The sequence below is a fragment of the Malaclemys terrapin genome, chromosome 1, assembly GCF_027887155.1.
Source record: "Malaclemys terrapin pileata isolate rMalTer1 chromosome 1, rMalTer1.hap1, whole genome shotgun sequence".
NCBI classification, from domain to species: Eukaryota; Metazoa; Chordata; order Testudines; family Emydidae; genus Malaclemys; species Malaclemys terrapin.
This window is the reverse complement of record NC_071505.1, coordinates 74,798,450-74,811,851: the sequence shown is the minus strand read 5'-3', so window position 1 is coordinate 74,811,851 and position 13,402 is coordinate 74,798,450. Positions and strand designations below refer to the sequence as shown.

The window sequence follows — 13,402 nt, the reverse complement described above, 5'->3', positions numbered from 1 at the left end:
GGTAGGTTCAGGGGCGGTTCTAGCTTTTTTGCCACCCCAAGCACGGCAGTCAGGCTGCCTTCGGCGGCATGCCTGCGGGAGATCCCTGGTCCCGCGGCTTCGGCATACCCGCCGCCGAATTGCCGCCGAATCCACAGGACCGGCAGACCTCCCACAGGCATGCCGCCGAAGGCTGCCTGACTGCTGCCATCGCAGGGACCGGCAGGGTGCCCCCCGCGGCTTGCCGCCCCAGGCACACGCTTGGAGCGCTGGTGCCTGGAGCTGCCACTGGGAAGGTTAAGAAAAGTTCCCAAAGAAGGTTAAAATAATGAGGGAGGACATAGAAAAAACAAAACACACTGCAGTTGGTGAAATCTGGTGCCCTGCAATCAGGACCGGCTCTGGCTTTCTGGCCGCCCCAAGCAAAAAAAAAACCTGCAGCGCGGCCGGAGCCAGGGTGCAGGGGGACTCCCTGCCCTGCAGATGTGCCCTGGCTAGAGGGGGGAGGGGGAGGGAGTGGGGGAGAGAGAGAAGGGGGGAGGCCAGGGCTTCAGCGGGGCGCTGCCACGTGGCCCCTCCCACCGTGCCCCCTACCGGGAGGGCTCCACACCGCTCCAGTCGGCTGGGAGGGAAGGACACGGGCTGCCCTGCTGGGCTTGCTGCAGGGTGCTCCCGTCCTCCAGGCCGCTGCCCCATACAGGGCGGCCGGAGCGGAACAACAACAAAAAAAAGCGACCGTGCCGCCCTAGGATTGGGCGGAATGCCGCCTCCTACAAGCTGCCACCCCAAGCACCAGCTTGCTCGGCTGGTGCCTGGAGCCGGCCCTGCCTGCAATCACTGTATAACATCACTAGTGCTTTAATCTGATTTGAACTTTGTAAGGATTATGGAAGCCAATATGTGAAAAAGGATCAAAATCTGACAAACTTCTCAAAGTAAAATCCTTTGCTCTGAAAGACTCAGGCAGCAAATGTACAAGGATAGTGGGAGAATGATGGCAATGACAGAAATGCACTTTGGGGCAGTAATATTGAAATTTTTGAAAATGCATTTAATGTAGTGTAGAAGAAACAATTTGAAGAGAAAAATCAAACAAAATCTTGCAAAGCTAATCAGAAACAAGCAGGATTAAACAATTAATTAAAAATGAAGTATGACAGTTTTCAGAATAATAATACTCTGCATTTACATAGCACATTTTGAATGTGCTATAGACACATTTAGTGAAATCTTGGCCCCACTGAAGTCCATGGCAAAAAGACTAATGACTTCAATAGGGTCAGGATTACACCTATTAACTAACTGACATTATTTTCCGCATACGTATAAACTGTGATTTATCGAAGGCCCTATGCTAATTCAGCAGAATAAATGGGGTTAGACCTCAGGAGTTCCAACCCCATGCTCAGTCCAGTAACCTATGCTAACTCTCAAATGAATGGCATCAAATTTATAATCTATTACATGCAAAACAGCATGATTACAGTTGCAAAGTTAAGCACTCAAGTTAAAAAATGCCACAATTAAGGCTGCCTTATCAACCTGAATTTGCACCTCCTTGTGCATATGCATTATGCTACAGTCTTTAATGACATAATCACATCCTATCTTTTATACTCCAAACTGTCCTTGTCTGAGTCTTGTCTTTTCCCCATCCAAGTTCCATTCTCCTCACCTAGTCAGTCCCAGTCTCCATTCCTCAGTTTTCTCATCCCTGTCCCAGTCTCCTTGCTTAGCACAGCCTCATCTCACTCCTCTGGACTCTCCTGTCCTTAAGGCCCTCTCCCTCAACTTCCAGTCTCTTTGCCCAGCTTTTCCCAGTTCCCTGACCTTCCTCTCATTCCTTGTCTCTTTCCCCACCCAGTCCCAGTTCTCCCACTCTCTCTACCACTCCAATCGGTCTCTCCTCAGCATCCTGAACTCCAGTTGTCCACATTCTGAACTCCTTATCCATGTTCCCTATCCTCACTGGCTTCAAGCACCATCTCTGTCCTTGGGCTTCTCTTCTAGTTACAGTGTTTCCCCCCACCTCAGCTCCTTGTCCTCATCTCTTATCCCAGGCAACACCACTGCTTCACCCTGAACCACAGTTCCTCTTCTGATATATCTTTCCTCCTCCCTCACTACTTTACTGCCACATCACTAGCTCTAAGTCACAGTTTAATTGCCCTGCAAGTCCCAGGCTCCCCCTGCCCCCACCCCCCAATCTCCCTCACGGCTTCTCATTTTATCTCAGTTTCCTCCCCAACTACTAGCTCCCAGTCCCCACTGGTCATTTCCCTCCTCAGCGCCAAGTCCCAATCTCCTTGCTCAGCCAGTCCCACTCTCCCTCCCCACCTCAACTCCTAGTCCTAGTTTCCCTCTCCCTCGACTTCTTATCCAAATCTACTCTGCTTCTCATCTGCAAGTCTGGTTCTTGTTCCCTCTGCATTCAAATTGGTCAGCTTCCTCTAGAGTGCATGGGCCCAGTAGGGCATCATTGACAGCAGAGGAGAGACCTGCGCCCTGTATTCAGTTTAGGTGTCTGACTTAGAGAACCATCATGGCCTGCAGCAGCTCAAAGCTACAATTTCAAGAAAAGTCCTGCTTGGTCCCAGGCTGTAGTATGCCCAATGTGGATTGAACCTTCAGGGAATTTAGTTGCTAAAATCTAAGAAGACTCTATTGAGCATGTGTAAACTGTGATATTTCAAAGAATTATAACTTAGTCCTATTTGGGCAGATTTGCACAGGGATGGAAAAAGGCACATCCCTGACACAAAGGTCACCCCCCACCCCCATAGTTTTCAAGTCGCTGCTTCAAAGCATGAAGTGCTACAAGTATTCAAAGAAAAGGCCACCAAAAATCAACATGAACACAACAACATATTTTCTCTTGCCTCATTCTCAGAAATGGCTGAACGCTTTTAGCTGAAAATTCCCCACTCCACCCCCAAAAAGATCTGAGGCAGACACCTGGCATGAAAAATTTCAGCCTAAATGGTGACAGTTAGGCACAATTATAAGCAATTGAAAATAGGGTCTTATAATTGGAAGTGACAGACAACCTTAATGGGTGGTGCTGCCAGAACCATCTATAATAGTCTCATAGATCCAACAATGCATTATGCACTGTTTAAACTTATGAAGAGACACAATCTTATCAAATATTTCTCAGGATGGATGCTAATATAAGGAACTGGAGAGATAAACAGATGCGCTTGAAAGGCTGGTAGGCAGATTAAATTGAGGAAGGTTTTAGAAATCAAGTACTTCACAGCAAAACCTATTAAATGACCTTCTCCTGGAGGGTATTGTTGACTCTGCATCCAGAAATTCAACTCTGAATTTACTGACCTAAATGTCAAACTGTCTACACAGAAAGCTCCCTTGAAGACTTTAAAATTGCTCTCCTTTGCTGGCCATATTCAAGTATTTCTATTGAAAGCTTTATTTCTGCCTGTAAAGCCCAGGTTCTAACTGTCTGTAATATAGCAGCTTTTGATTATGTGACTACAGCTGAAGGTCTATCAGGGTTTCCTCTATAACTATTTTTTTGGGGGGGGGAGGGAGGATTTAGAGCCCTGCTATTAAATAATCACTTCAGTTAAGGATGTGATGGGGGTTTGTCCCAGATAGGGGGAAAAATATTGCAAACATTCAGTTCAATCAATCTGGCCATATTCTTGGTTAAAGTAAGTCAAATCTAATAAAAGCTTCTATGGTTTGAGATGCTTTTCAACCATTCTATTGGATGAGATATATAGGGATTGGATTTTGTCATTTAGGATGAGATTATATATATATATATATATATCTGCACAGGGCCAAAAAGTTTAAAATAGAATTAGTGATATTTGACAGTTACTACTGTATATTTGCACAAACTTTTGTAATGTGAATGATCTAATTTTCAGTAAATCCTTAATAGAGCACCCAGTGACATGAGATATGAAAGTAGCTGCAGAATACAAACTGGCTGCTCCATTGACCTTCACACTATCAGCATTTAACACATTCATTTGTAAAGTGCTCATACTGAAAATAGAAATGGTTCCATATAACAAATTCAGTTTGATAATGTATCCGGTCAAACCTATGCAGTTTAATGAACGTATATCCCACTTTGACAAACTAGATCACAAAGGCACAGAAGGAAATCTGTTATATGTCACAATGTTTCAAAGGTACCTCAGTCACCATAAGGAGAACAAGTCAACGTACAGGAATCTGGGCCCCAATTCAGCAAAAGCACTTAACCCTGTGCTTAAGTGATTCTGCTGAAAAGAAGCCATAGGGAGATACCAAAACGAAAGCTTTTGATGGCTCACCACAGGTACATGATCATTCAATACTTTGCAGGGTTAAACGAGTTCTCAGCAGTAACATTAATTTACAGATTCCTATCTTTAGTATTCTGTGGACTTTAAACCTGAAACTGGTGGAAGCCACATCCAATGGGACATCTAAAACAAGACATGACTCACCAATGTAAAGCTCAACTGGTGTGGGGGAGGGGATACGGGGGACCCCACAATATTGGAATTATTTGTTCAACAAATTTCAAGTTCGGGGAGGAATTATTCACCTAACATTCTCTTTAAATTACCCAGTTTTAAAGGCAATCCCGCACTGGGAAGGGGATGGGCTAGATGATCTCATTATTACACTGCAGCTGTAATTTACTTAGTATATTTATATATGATGCTATATTTAAAGTGTTTTGTAGATTGTTTCACCAAGAACCCTTTTAATTTAATACTTTAGTACAAAGGAAAGCATAATGGATAGAATGTATCCTTTAACTACATCGATGCCAACAAAAGCCTTGAAACTAAAAATTAGTTTATTCCGTATTTACTACACAAAACAAAGAATCATTTGCAACACTTCTATTACCATTGCAAAAGCAGTCTAAGGTGTTTTCTTTTTATAAACACCAGAACCCTCAGGAATCTTACAATACAAGCACATATTTCAAAACTTCTTAGAAACAGGAAAACAACACTTAAATCATCACAGTGGAAAAGGTGTGAAACAATTCAAGACAAAAACAATGATCAGTTAAAAAAACAAAGATAATAAGAAAAGAGTGATTAGTGATGAAAAGAAAAACAAAAGATTAGGTGGCTACAATGAGTTATCTTCTCTAGGAGTCAAATTTACCACTTTACACTGCAAAGGAGTAGATTGTGATATGGTTTAGCACCCAAGAGGGGAAGAAAGGAGTTATAAATTTCCAGAATGTCTCATATAGTGAAAAAGAACAAAACAAGGGACTATTTAGTGCGAACAGGGAGACAAGCAGTGTTATGCAGTTCTAGATTAGGATCACTACCTGTCTTTACTTCTGGTTTGTTCATAAACAAGAGGGATTTGCATATTGGATTATTTCTACTTTGGGCAGATATTAGAAAATTTCAAACATACCACAAATAATGTTGCTATATTTTCAGCACTAAGAAATCCTGAAATATGAATAACCCAAGCAAAGGCCATTTCCCTGAGGGGAACATGTTAGATGTACTGATGAGCAGACTATTATGGGGCTGCAAATGTACCAGCATTATGCCTCTATAGATACTGAAAAGACAAATACAGGTATATATTACCCATAGTCAGGACAGATGCATTGCAATCTGCTTCTTAGTACTATCAGGTAGTATTTAAAAGTGTTTGTAATATGCAAAAAAAAAAAAAAAAAATCATTCATGGCAAAACATTGGTGTACCAAATCTGAGAGTATAGAGTTTCAAAACATCAACTTGTCCATTGCACTAACAAAAAATGGAATTCAAAATAGAATAAAAGGAGATATATTTTATAACATTATATTGCACATGCTTAATAAGCATATTTACTACATGTTTTGCATCAATTGTACTGTACCGTTACACCTTCACAGAACATATTGCAATGGCTTTTTCTGAACTACTAGGGTATGCATGCAAATAATAAAGCTAAAAGCACTGTTATAGCTATGCTTAATAGTTATGTTTAATCTATAATGCAGCATGCACATTATTGTTAATAAGCATAGTCTGCACACAGAGCTTCTCTGGAGCCATTGGTGCATGTGATCTTAATGTATATGAAGTATACTGTACACAGAACAAGCATTTTTTTTTCTTTCATAGAACAATCTCTTTGAAGATTTCTCAGAGCACACAGCATTTTATAAGCTTTTTTGCTGGAGGGGAGTCAATTACTCATTTATATGGATTTGACTGTGTTCTTATAGGCCACTTGCAACCAATCAAAATGGAGACTCAGATTTTTGGTTTAATTAGAATGAAAATCAACTTAAAAAAAAATCCTACAACTGGATGGAGAGGGATGAAAATAAAAAGCAAATGAATTTCAATAAGGAACTGAACAGTCGTTAAAGAAGTATAGTCTGAAAACTCCAGTGAAACAAGAAGTCATTGACAAACAACTCAGCTGAGATAGTTATTTGATTTTTTAGTTTCAGACAGATGTGTCACCCACAGTCACTAAGGAGAGAACAAATGGAATGACTCAGCATTTGTAAATGAAAAGATAATTTGTCTCTTATACCTTTCATTTTATGCAGGTGTATAGTAAAAAAATGTAGCCATTGTTGAAGTGGTAAACATTGACATTGTTTCAACAGTGTATTTCTTTTCAAAGGGCTGTTGATGAAAGGACCTACCATTTGGACCATGCGTAATTGGTATACCAGTAGCCCAGTTTAGATATCAGACTATATTTCTGTCTGAAAATGTAATGGTTACGCTCATTTTTAAACCAGACTTCTAATATGTTAAAATATTGAACTCATAGGCTCTTGGCCTCTCCAGAATACTGTGTGTGTAATAAAATTGAAGTGTTTTACATGAGAATAGAGATTGATTGTCCCAGGAGAAGAAAAATGTGAACAAAAACTTTTGGAACTCGGTCTCAAAATGGTCTCAAATGTAGTAGCCACAACCCCCTTAGCAATTCACTTCTGTAATCTTTGTACTCAGTCTGAATAATTAGAATCCTAAAACAAAACAGCCAGAAGTTTCAATCAGCCAAAAGTTTCATATTCAGCTTTGCATGAGCGGATATAAATGACAGTAACCTAGTTGGGGGTGACGTAGGAGAATAGGGGAGGAGGGGAGCACAACCTTTTCTTCCCACTGTAGCAAACTCCGTTATTAGCACCTCTATAATGTACAATCAAGCATTTGCATGAGGAGAAAAAAGGCCTCATGTTCAGCTTATATACATTTAAAGAAAATAAATGTTTTGTACTGTACATTATTAAACTATTCTCAATAAAACTTCATTAGAAGCATGCCCAATGTTTTGACCACTGACTCTGACATAAGTGCAGGGCATCATGTTTTTAATAGGTTATGGTGTGGGACACATATTGCACAGCTCAGTCATGTTTGGCTCTTAAAAAATACGTCTAGCACAGCATGAACTGTAAGACTATACCAACAAAAGTGTTCCTTGGAGCCCTAAACAATATTTAAAAGCAATTCAATAAGAAAAGCATTTACTGGGAGTAAGGGGCAAAAGGGGAAGGAGTCTTAACAATATTAACAGGCTTGTACAAATGGCCACATCCACCCAAAAGAATAATCAAATAAAGTGATAGTTATGTTATAACCATCAACACAGAAACTTCTCTCTCTGTGCTAAATCTTCATATTCGTGATGTGAATCTCTATTTCTATGCCAGATGTAAAATCTGGCTCCCCCACCTGTACTATACATGGCTTCCACTGGTGTAAGACAGCTTGGTTTCTGTCCATGTGTAATGTAGCAGAGCAACAAGGAGAAATCATTTAACTTCCTAGAGACTGAAAGAAGAAAACTTGCCATGGATAGTAACCTTTCACCATGCACATGTGCTCAGCATCTGCACATAAGCAACATGTGTAGAGGCAAATTGGGAAGGCTGAGAAAGAGACTGAGTGGTAACTTCATTTACGAACAGCCTTCCAAGGGGAGCAATGGGACAAAATACCTAACTCACTTCAAGACTGAGCTTGGTACGTTTATGGAGGGGATGGTATGAGGAGACTGCCTACAATGGTATGTAGCTGATCTATAACTGCTAGTAACAAATATCCCCCAACGGCCAGTGATGGGACATTAGATGGGGAGGGCTTTGAGTTACGAGAGAGAATTCTTTCCCGGGTGTCTGGCTAGTGGGTCTTGCCAAAATGCTTAAGGTCCAACTGACTGCCATAGTTGTGGTCAGGAAGGAAGTTTCCCCTGGATCAGACTGGTAGAGATCCTGGGTTTTTTTGCCTTACTCTGCAGCATGGGTCCTGGGTCACTTGCAGGTTTAAACTAGTGTTAAGTGGTGGATTCGCTGTAACTTGAAGTCTTTAAATAATGATTTGAGGACATCAGTAACTCAGCCAAAGGTTATGGATCTATTACAGGAGTGGGTGGGTGAGGTTCTGTGACCAGTGATGAGCAGGAGGTCAGACTAGATGATCATGATGGTCCCTTCCGGCCATAAAGTCTGTAAGTCAATGAAAAAGTCACAAGTTCCACCAAGGCCCCTCTTTTTCTGCTCCCAACTTTCCCTCATAACCTGCACTGTGTACACATACTATTCAGTGCACATAGGATTAGATGCAAGTTACAAAGGAAGCTCTCTATCAAAAATGGTTATCAAGTTTAACTGAAATGCACTTGAAAAATAGGCAGAGATGGATGAAGTGCATTTGCCATTCAATAAGCTGAACAACATTATCCATATATTTCCCTTTATCTCTCAATATTAATATAAAGCTCCAACACTTCATTTTACTCTCTTTCACACCACTAAACTGGCAGAAGTATGAATTACTGTAGCAGGTGGGCCTGTGTGGTTTTAAAAGCAGTGTAATACAATCAACTGTATAATATCATATTTCCAGGAAAGCAAAAGACATCTAGACCCAAGCCTGATCCTTAAGCAATCCTAATATTGGCATTAAAGTGTTCAAGATCCCATGGGGACCATTATATCTTTTGACCCCAGGTTTTAATTGAAACTTTAAACAAAATATATTACCTATTTAATGCAGCTAAGCTAGACTCTGGACTTTGTAGTGTGTGTTGTAATGCCAAGCAAATTAATCTCTGTAACCTTAGTACATTCTTTTAAATTTATATCAAGGATGAATGCCATAGAGAAAATTTATACCAAGCCAACCCCACACAGAATATTAAATAATTATTTTAATTCCAGTTTAAAGGCTTTAATTTTGTGTTTGTTTTGTGTTTTTCTTTTTAAGAAAAGAAAAATAAATAATTTTTTTTCTTGGTACACAGCCAACAAAACATATGGTTTCCTTAGCATGGTTGCTGCACACCTGGCAAAATAAATCACAGTGATAGAGTACCAAAATCTACACTGCGGCTTTTCATACACATGAACTTTGAACATCTGACGTAGGTCTCCAGGCCCTGCCTTTCATACCATGAGCAAAACACAAAGCCAAATGGATAACTTGATCCTCTGGGTCAAAGATTCCCTTTTAATTTAAGAGGCAAACTAGTTCCTAATTTTTAAAAAGCAAGAAGTCTAAGTGGCACATTGAAGGAATGAGTCCTGGCTTGCCAGAGTAAAAAAGCCAATGGGAGCAAGCACAGGAAAAGTACTGAAACACAAAACATGGAAAACAGGTGGTGCAAAGGTTTAACGCTGCTGGTGAGATAATGCACTTGGAGATCTTGAGTTCAAATCCGAATACAGTATAAACTATGAGCCTCCTCTTTATATTCCTTTGAGTATATAATGTACATTGTATGGGGGGAATCTCTAGGAAAGCCCCATTAAATCCCTGGAATGATAGATAGAAATGGCTATCAAATCAGATGAAACATTTTCTCAAGTCAGACACTTGCATTTAATGCTGTGTACCAAAGACAGCAAGTGGTTGAGGCTTAAATTTAATCACAAAGCCAATTGGAGGGGATTGGCCTCACATCCTCTGTATTCTTGGATTATACATTCAGCTATGGAGATTCTTGGTCACGCACACTAGATCTGAGATAGGAAAGGACTTCTCCTGCACATACTAAGAGCATTTCAGGGATCTCCCCTCTTCCTCTGTAGCTCTGAGCAGATATCCACCATAAACTGGGTGAGCCTAGCTCAGATTGTCAAATTCCTGCAGTTACAAGCAGGTGAGTTCTGGCAGACTTCACTCCCAACACTCGCCCATTGTGTACCTAATGAAAAGTTTATTAACAGACAAAGCTTGCAAGAAGTAGGCAGGCAAATTTACCTAAAATAATACATCCAAACAATAGCTATATAGCTAACATGTTGATTAATTTAACTTTACATACAAAAACAAACAAACATCTCCATGCCCAATTCATAAATAGGATCTGCAAGGTACATTCAATGGTAGGCTGGATGTATTCAGTCTGTTGGTTCTAGCATTGCAATCTATCCAGAAATGGAAAATTTAGGAAAAGTTATATTTGCTATCTAGCCCTGTAACAGCCTGACACTGTTTGCAATCTTGTTAGCAGGCATTGATCCTTCTGAAAAAGTGTTAAGTGAGCTCTGTTGACTCTGAAGCAAGTGACTTTTTATTAAGGGAGCTGGTCTGACTGTAGGGTAGCTCAGTGGTTTGAGCATTAGCCTGCTAAACCCAGAGTTATGAGCTCAATCCTTGAGGGGGCCATTTAGGGATCTGGGGCAAAAATCTGTCTGGGGATTGGTCTCCCTTTGAGCAGGGGGTTGGACTAGATGACCTCTGAGGTCCCCTCCAACCCTGATATTCTATGATTTAAAGGAGAGGATCCAGAGCATGGATAAAGCAATGAATGAAATAATCCTAGAGCAGGACTGAGCTGGTCTTTATGTCATCTTTTTGTTTTGTTTGCTAATTAATACAAATCCCAGGAAGAGAGTGAGTTCCGACATGTGGCATGAGGATTGTGCTTATAAAACGAGTTGGGGAAGGCATCACCAGCACTTACATATAGAAAGGGGGTAAGTAAAGTACTCAGTCAAGAATCTATTTTACCCAAATTTTGGGATTATTTTCTATTTAAAAACAGCAGATTAGATACTTATGAGGAGCAATGATTTCATAGGATCACTCCATTCAAAGAAAAAGGAGGAAAGGGCAACTCACCCATTTTATATTACATAATCTGTTTTACCAGAAATAATTTTGACTATAATTTTGCAACTTTTGCTACTGGAAATCACATTTTTTTCAAGATTTTGAAATTATACTTTTGCACACAAAAGGGGAGTCAAACTTGTCAGGCTCTATCTAAACACTACAGTCTGCCAAAGGTCTCTATAGGGGAATAATAATAAGCAGATGTTTACTTCATAAAACAAAACTATGGCTGTTGATCAGCTTGATAGGATAATCAGTGCATGCTGACAAATGAAACTGATTAATTGGTAATACAACCTAGACCATTTATCAACAAAAAATGAGTACAAAAGCAAGATTTTAAGCCATTGATTTGATCCGATGAGATTCAGTATTCCAGAAAAGTGACAACAGTGTATAAATATGTATTGCCAAAGTGAGTGTGGTTTATAGAGAATCAAAAACAAGTAATGCTATAACCATGGCAATACAAATATTTAATTTTGAATTTACATCCTTAACCGTTTTAAGACATAGACTTTAAAAAAGCACCAGATCAAACTGCAGTTTTAGAATAATTGTTTCATCATCAAATACTTAATGTATCTTGTTAAAAGGAGAAAAACTACACACTCAAAACAAGTAACTTGGGGAGTGAGGATCAGAATCTTGATTCAATGAATGTGTTAAACTCCCTTTAGTGTAAGTGGGAGTCATGTTCATTGACAGAACATATACTGCACGGTATACATTGAAAAGTATTACTCTTGCTATCCTGCCCAAAGGAAAACTTATCTGATTCTACTGGACCATATTCATCTCTAAGGTACCTCCAATGATTCTCCACTAGAGCTATGCAAATAGCTGATTTTTTTGGTTTGCTGGTCATACCGAAAACAAAAATAGAGTTGATCCAAAATGAAAATTTTAAACATTTTTTGGAAATCAAAAAGTAAAAAACAAAAATAAAAAAAATAAGAAAAATAAAATTCAATGGTCGTTTCAGGTCAAAATGTTTCATTTTCAAGCTTTAATCATTTTTTTAAATAAAATTGAAGTAAATTCAAAACAAAGTTGCTTCAAATGGAAAAAATAAACTTTTTGAAAGGGTCAAAACAAATGTTTATATTATTTTGGATTTAGTTAGTTAGTTTTTCTTATACCAAAACAATTTGATGAATTTGCTAAATGTTTTGTTCAGCCTAAATCTGCATTTTCTGGTGAAATAAGTATTGGTGAAAACTAAGCCGCACTGGATTCAGCACACCCACACACATTCACAGGGGATATCGTTCAAACTTATTCCCTTTCCTGGGGTTTTCCTTTATTGTTATTTTAAAGAAAAACAATCCCAACCCCTGCTGACCTTTCTCTTGAGCTTAGTTGTTCCTAGAGCTTTTTCTCTGACAATTACCCTAGTTCTCTTTACTTCAGAAACACACTCAAACCCTTTCGTATCTTAGATTGGATCTCACAGGATCCCGAACCCCACCATAATTCAGACATTAAGGTAAGTCAACAGAAACAGGTGCATTTCTGTGCAGGGTCCTACTTAAAGCGTTTTGTATCTCTATGCAGGATCTTAGGACCTGCCACCTGGTTATATCAGGTTTTAAGTCAAGTGATTTATCCAACTTAAATTTCTATCCTTTTATATTTATATTTTGAAAACAAAGAGAAAAATAATTTAGCTTTTTAAGAAAAGAATTTAATGCACTGAGGCTGCCTTCAACAGTTTGAAAGGACAGGTCAGCTGGACCCAGAGGGACTATTGGATTCTCTTATTGTAGACTTCAGCTTACTCAATCTTTTCTCCACCTCCCCTTTTTTTTTTTAAATGGAGATATCCTATCTCCTAGAACTGGAAGAGACCCTGAAAGGTCATCGAGTCCAGCCCCCTGCCTTCACTAGCAGGACCAAGTACTGATTTTACCCCAGATCCCTAAGTGGCCCCCTCAAGGATTGAATTTACAACCCTGGATTTAGCAGGCCAATGCTCAAACCACTGAGCTGCCACCCTTGATATAAAGCATCCAAATTGGATTGTGAGCCGGAGACATGCTATTTAATAATAACAACATCTAAATATTCCTCACGTAATAATCTTAGTGATTCAGTACTTAATCCATCTTGTGTTGAGGTAAATGAAAACACTCCCATTGGCTGCAATGGTAATTGAATGGGGGAAGGGAGGTGACTTAGTGAATGAAAAATTCCACTAATCACACTAAATAGTACACATAAAGCTTCTTAGATATAGGTAGGAGATTCTATACGTGGGCACCACTGCAATCGGTATGATGTGTATTTAAGAGCTATGGGAATACTAAGAAAGAGACCCAGAATATACTTGTATAACC

General features: G+C 39.6%; 1 protein-coding gene across 1 annotated transcript in view; it reads right to left on the bottom strand.

Annotated features, from left to right (window-relative positions):
• TMTC2 (transmembrane O-mannosyltransferase targeting cadherins 2) overlaps window positions 1–13,402 on the bottom strand; it is a 356,223-nt gene that overhangs the window by 82,087 nt on the left and 260,734 nt on the right.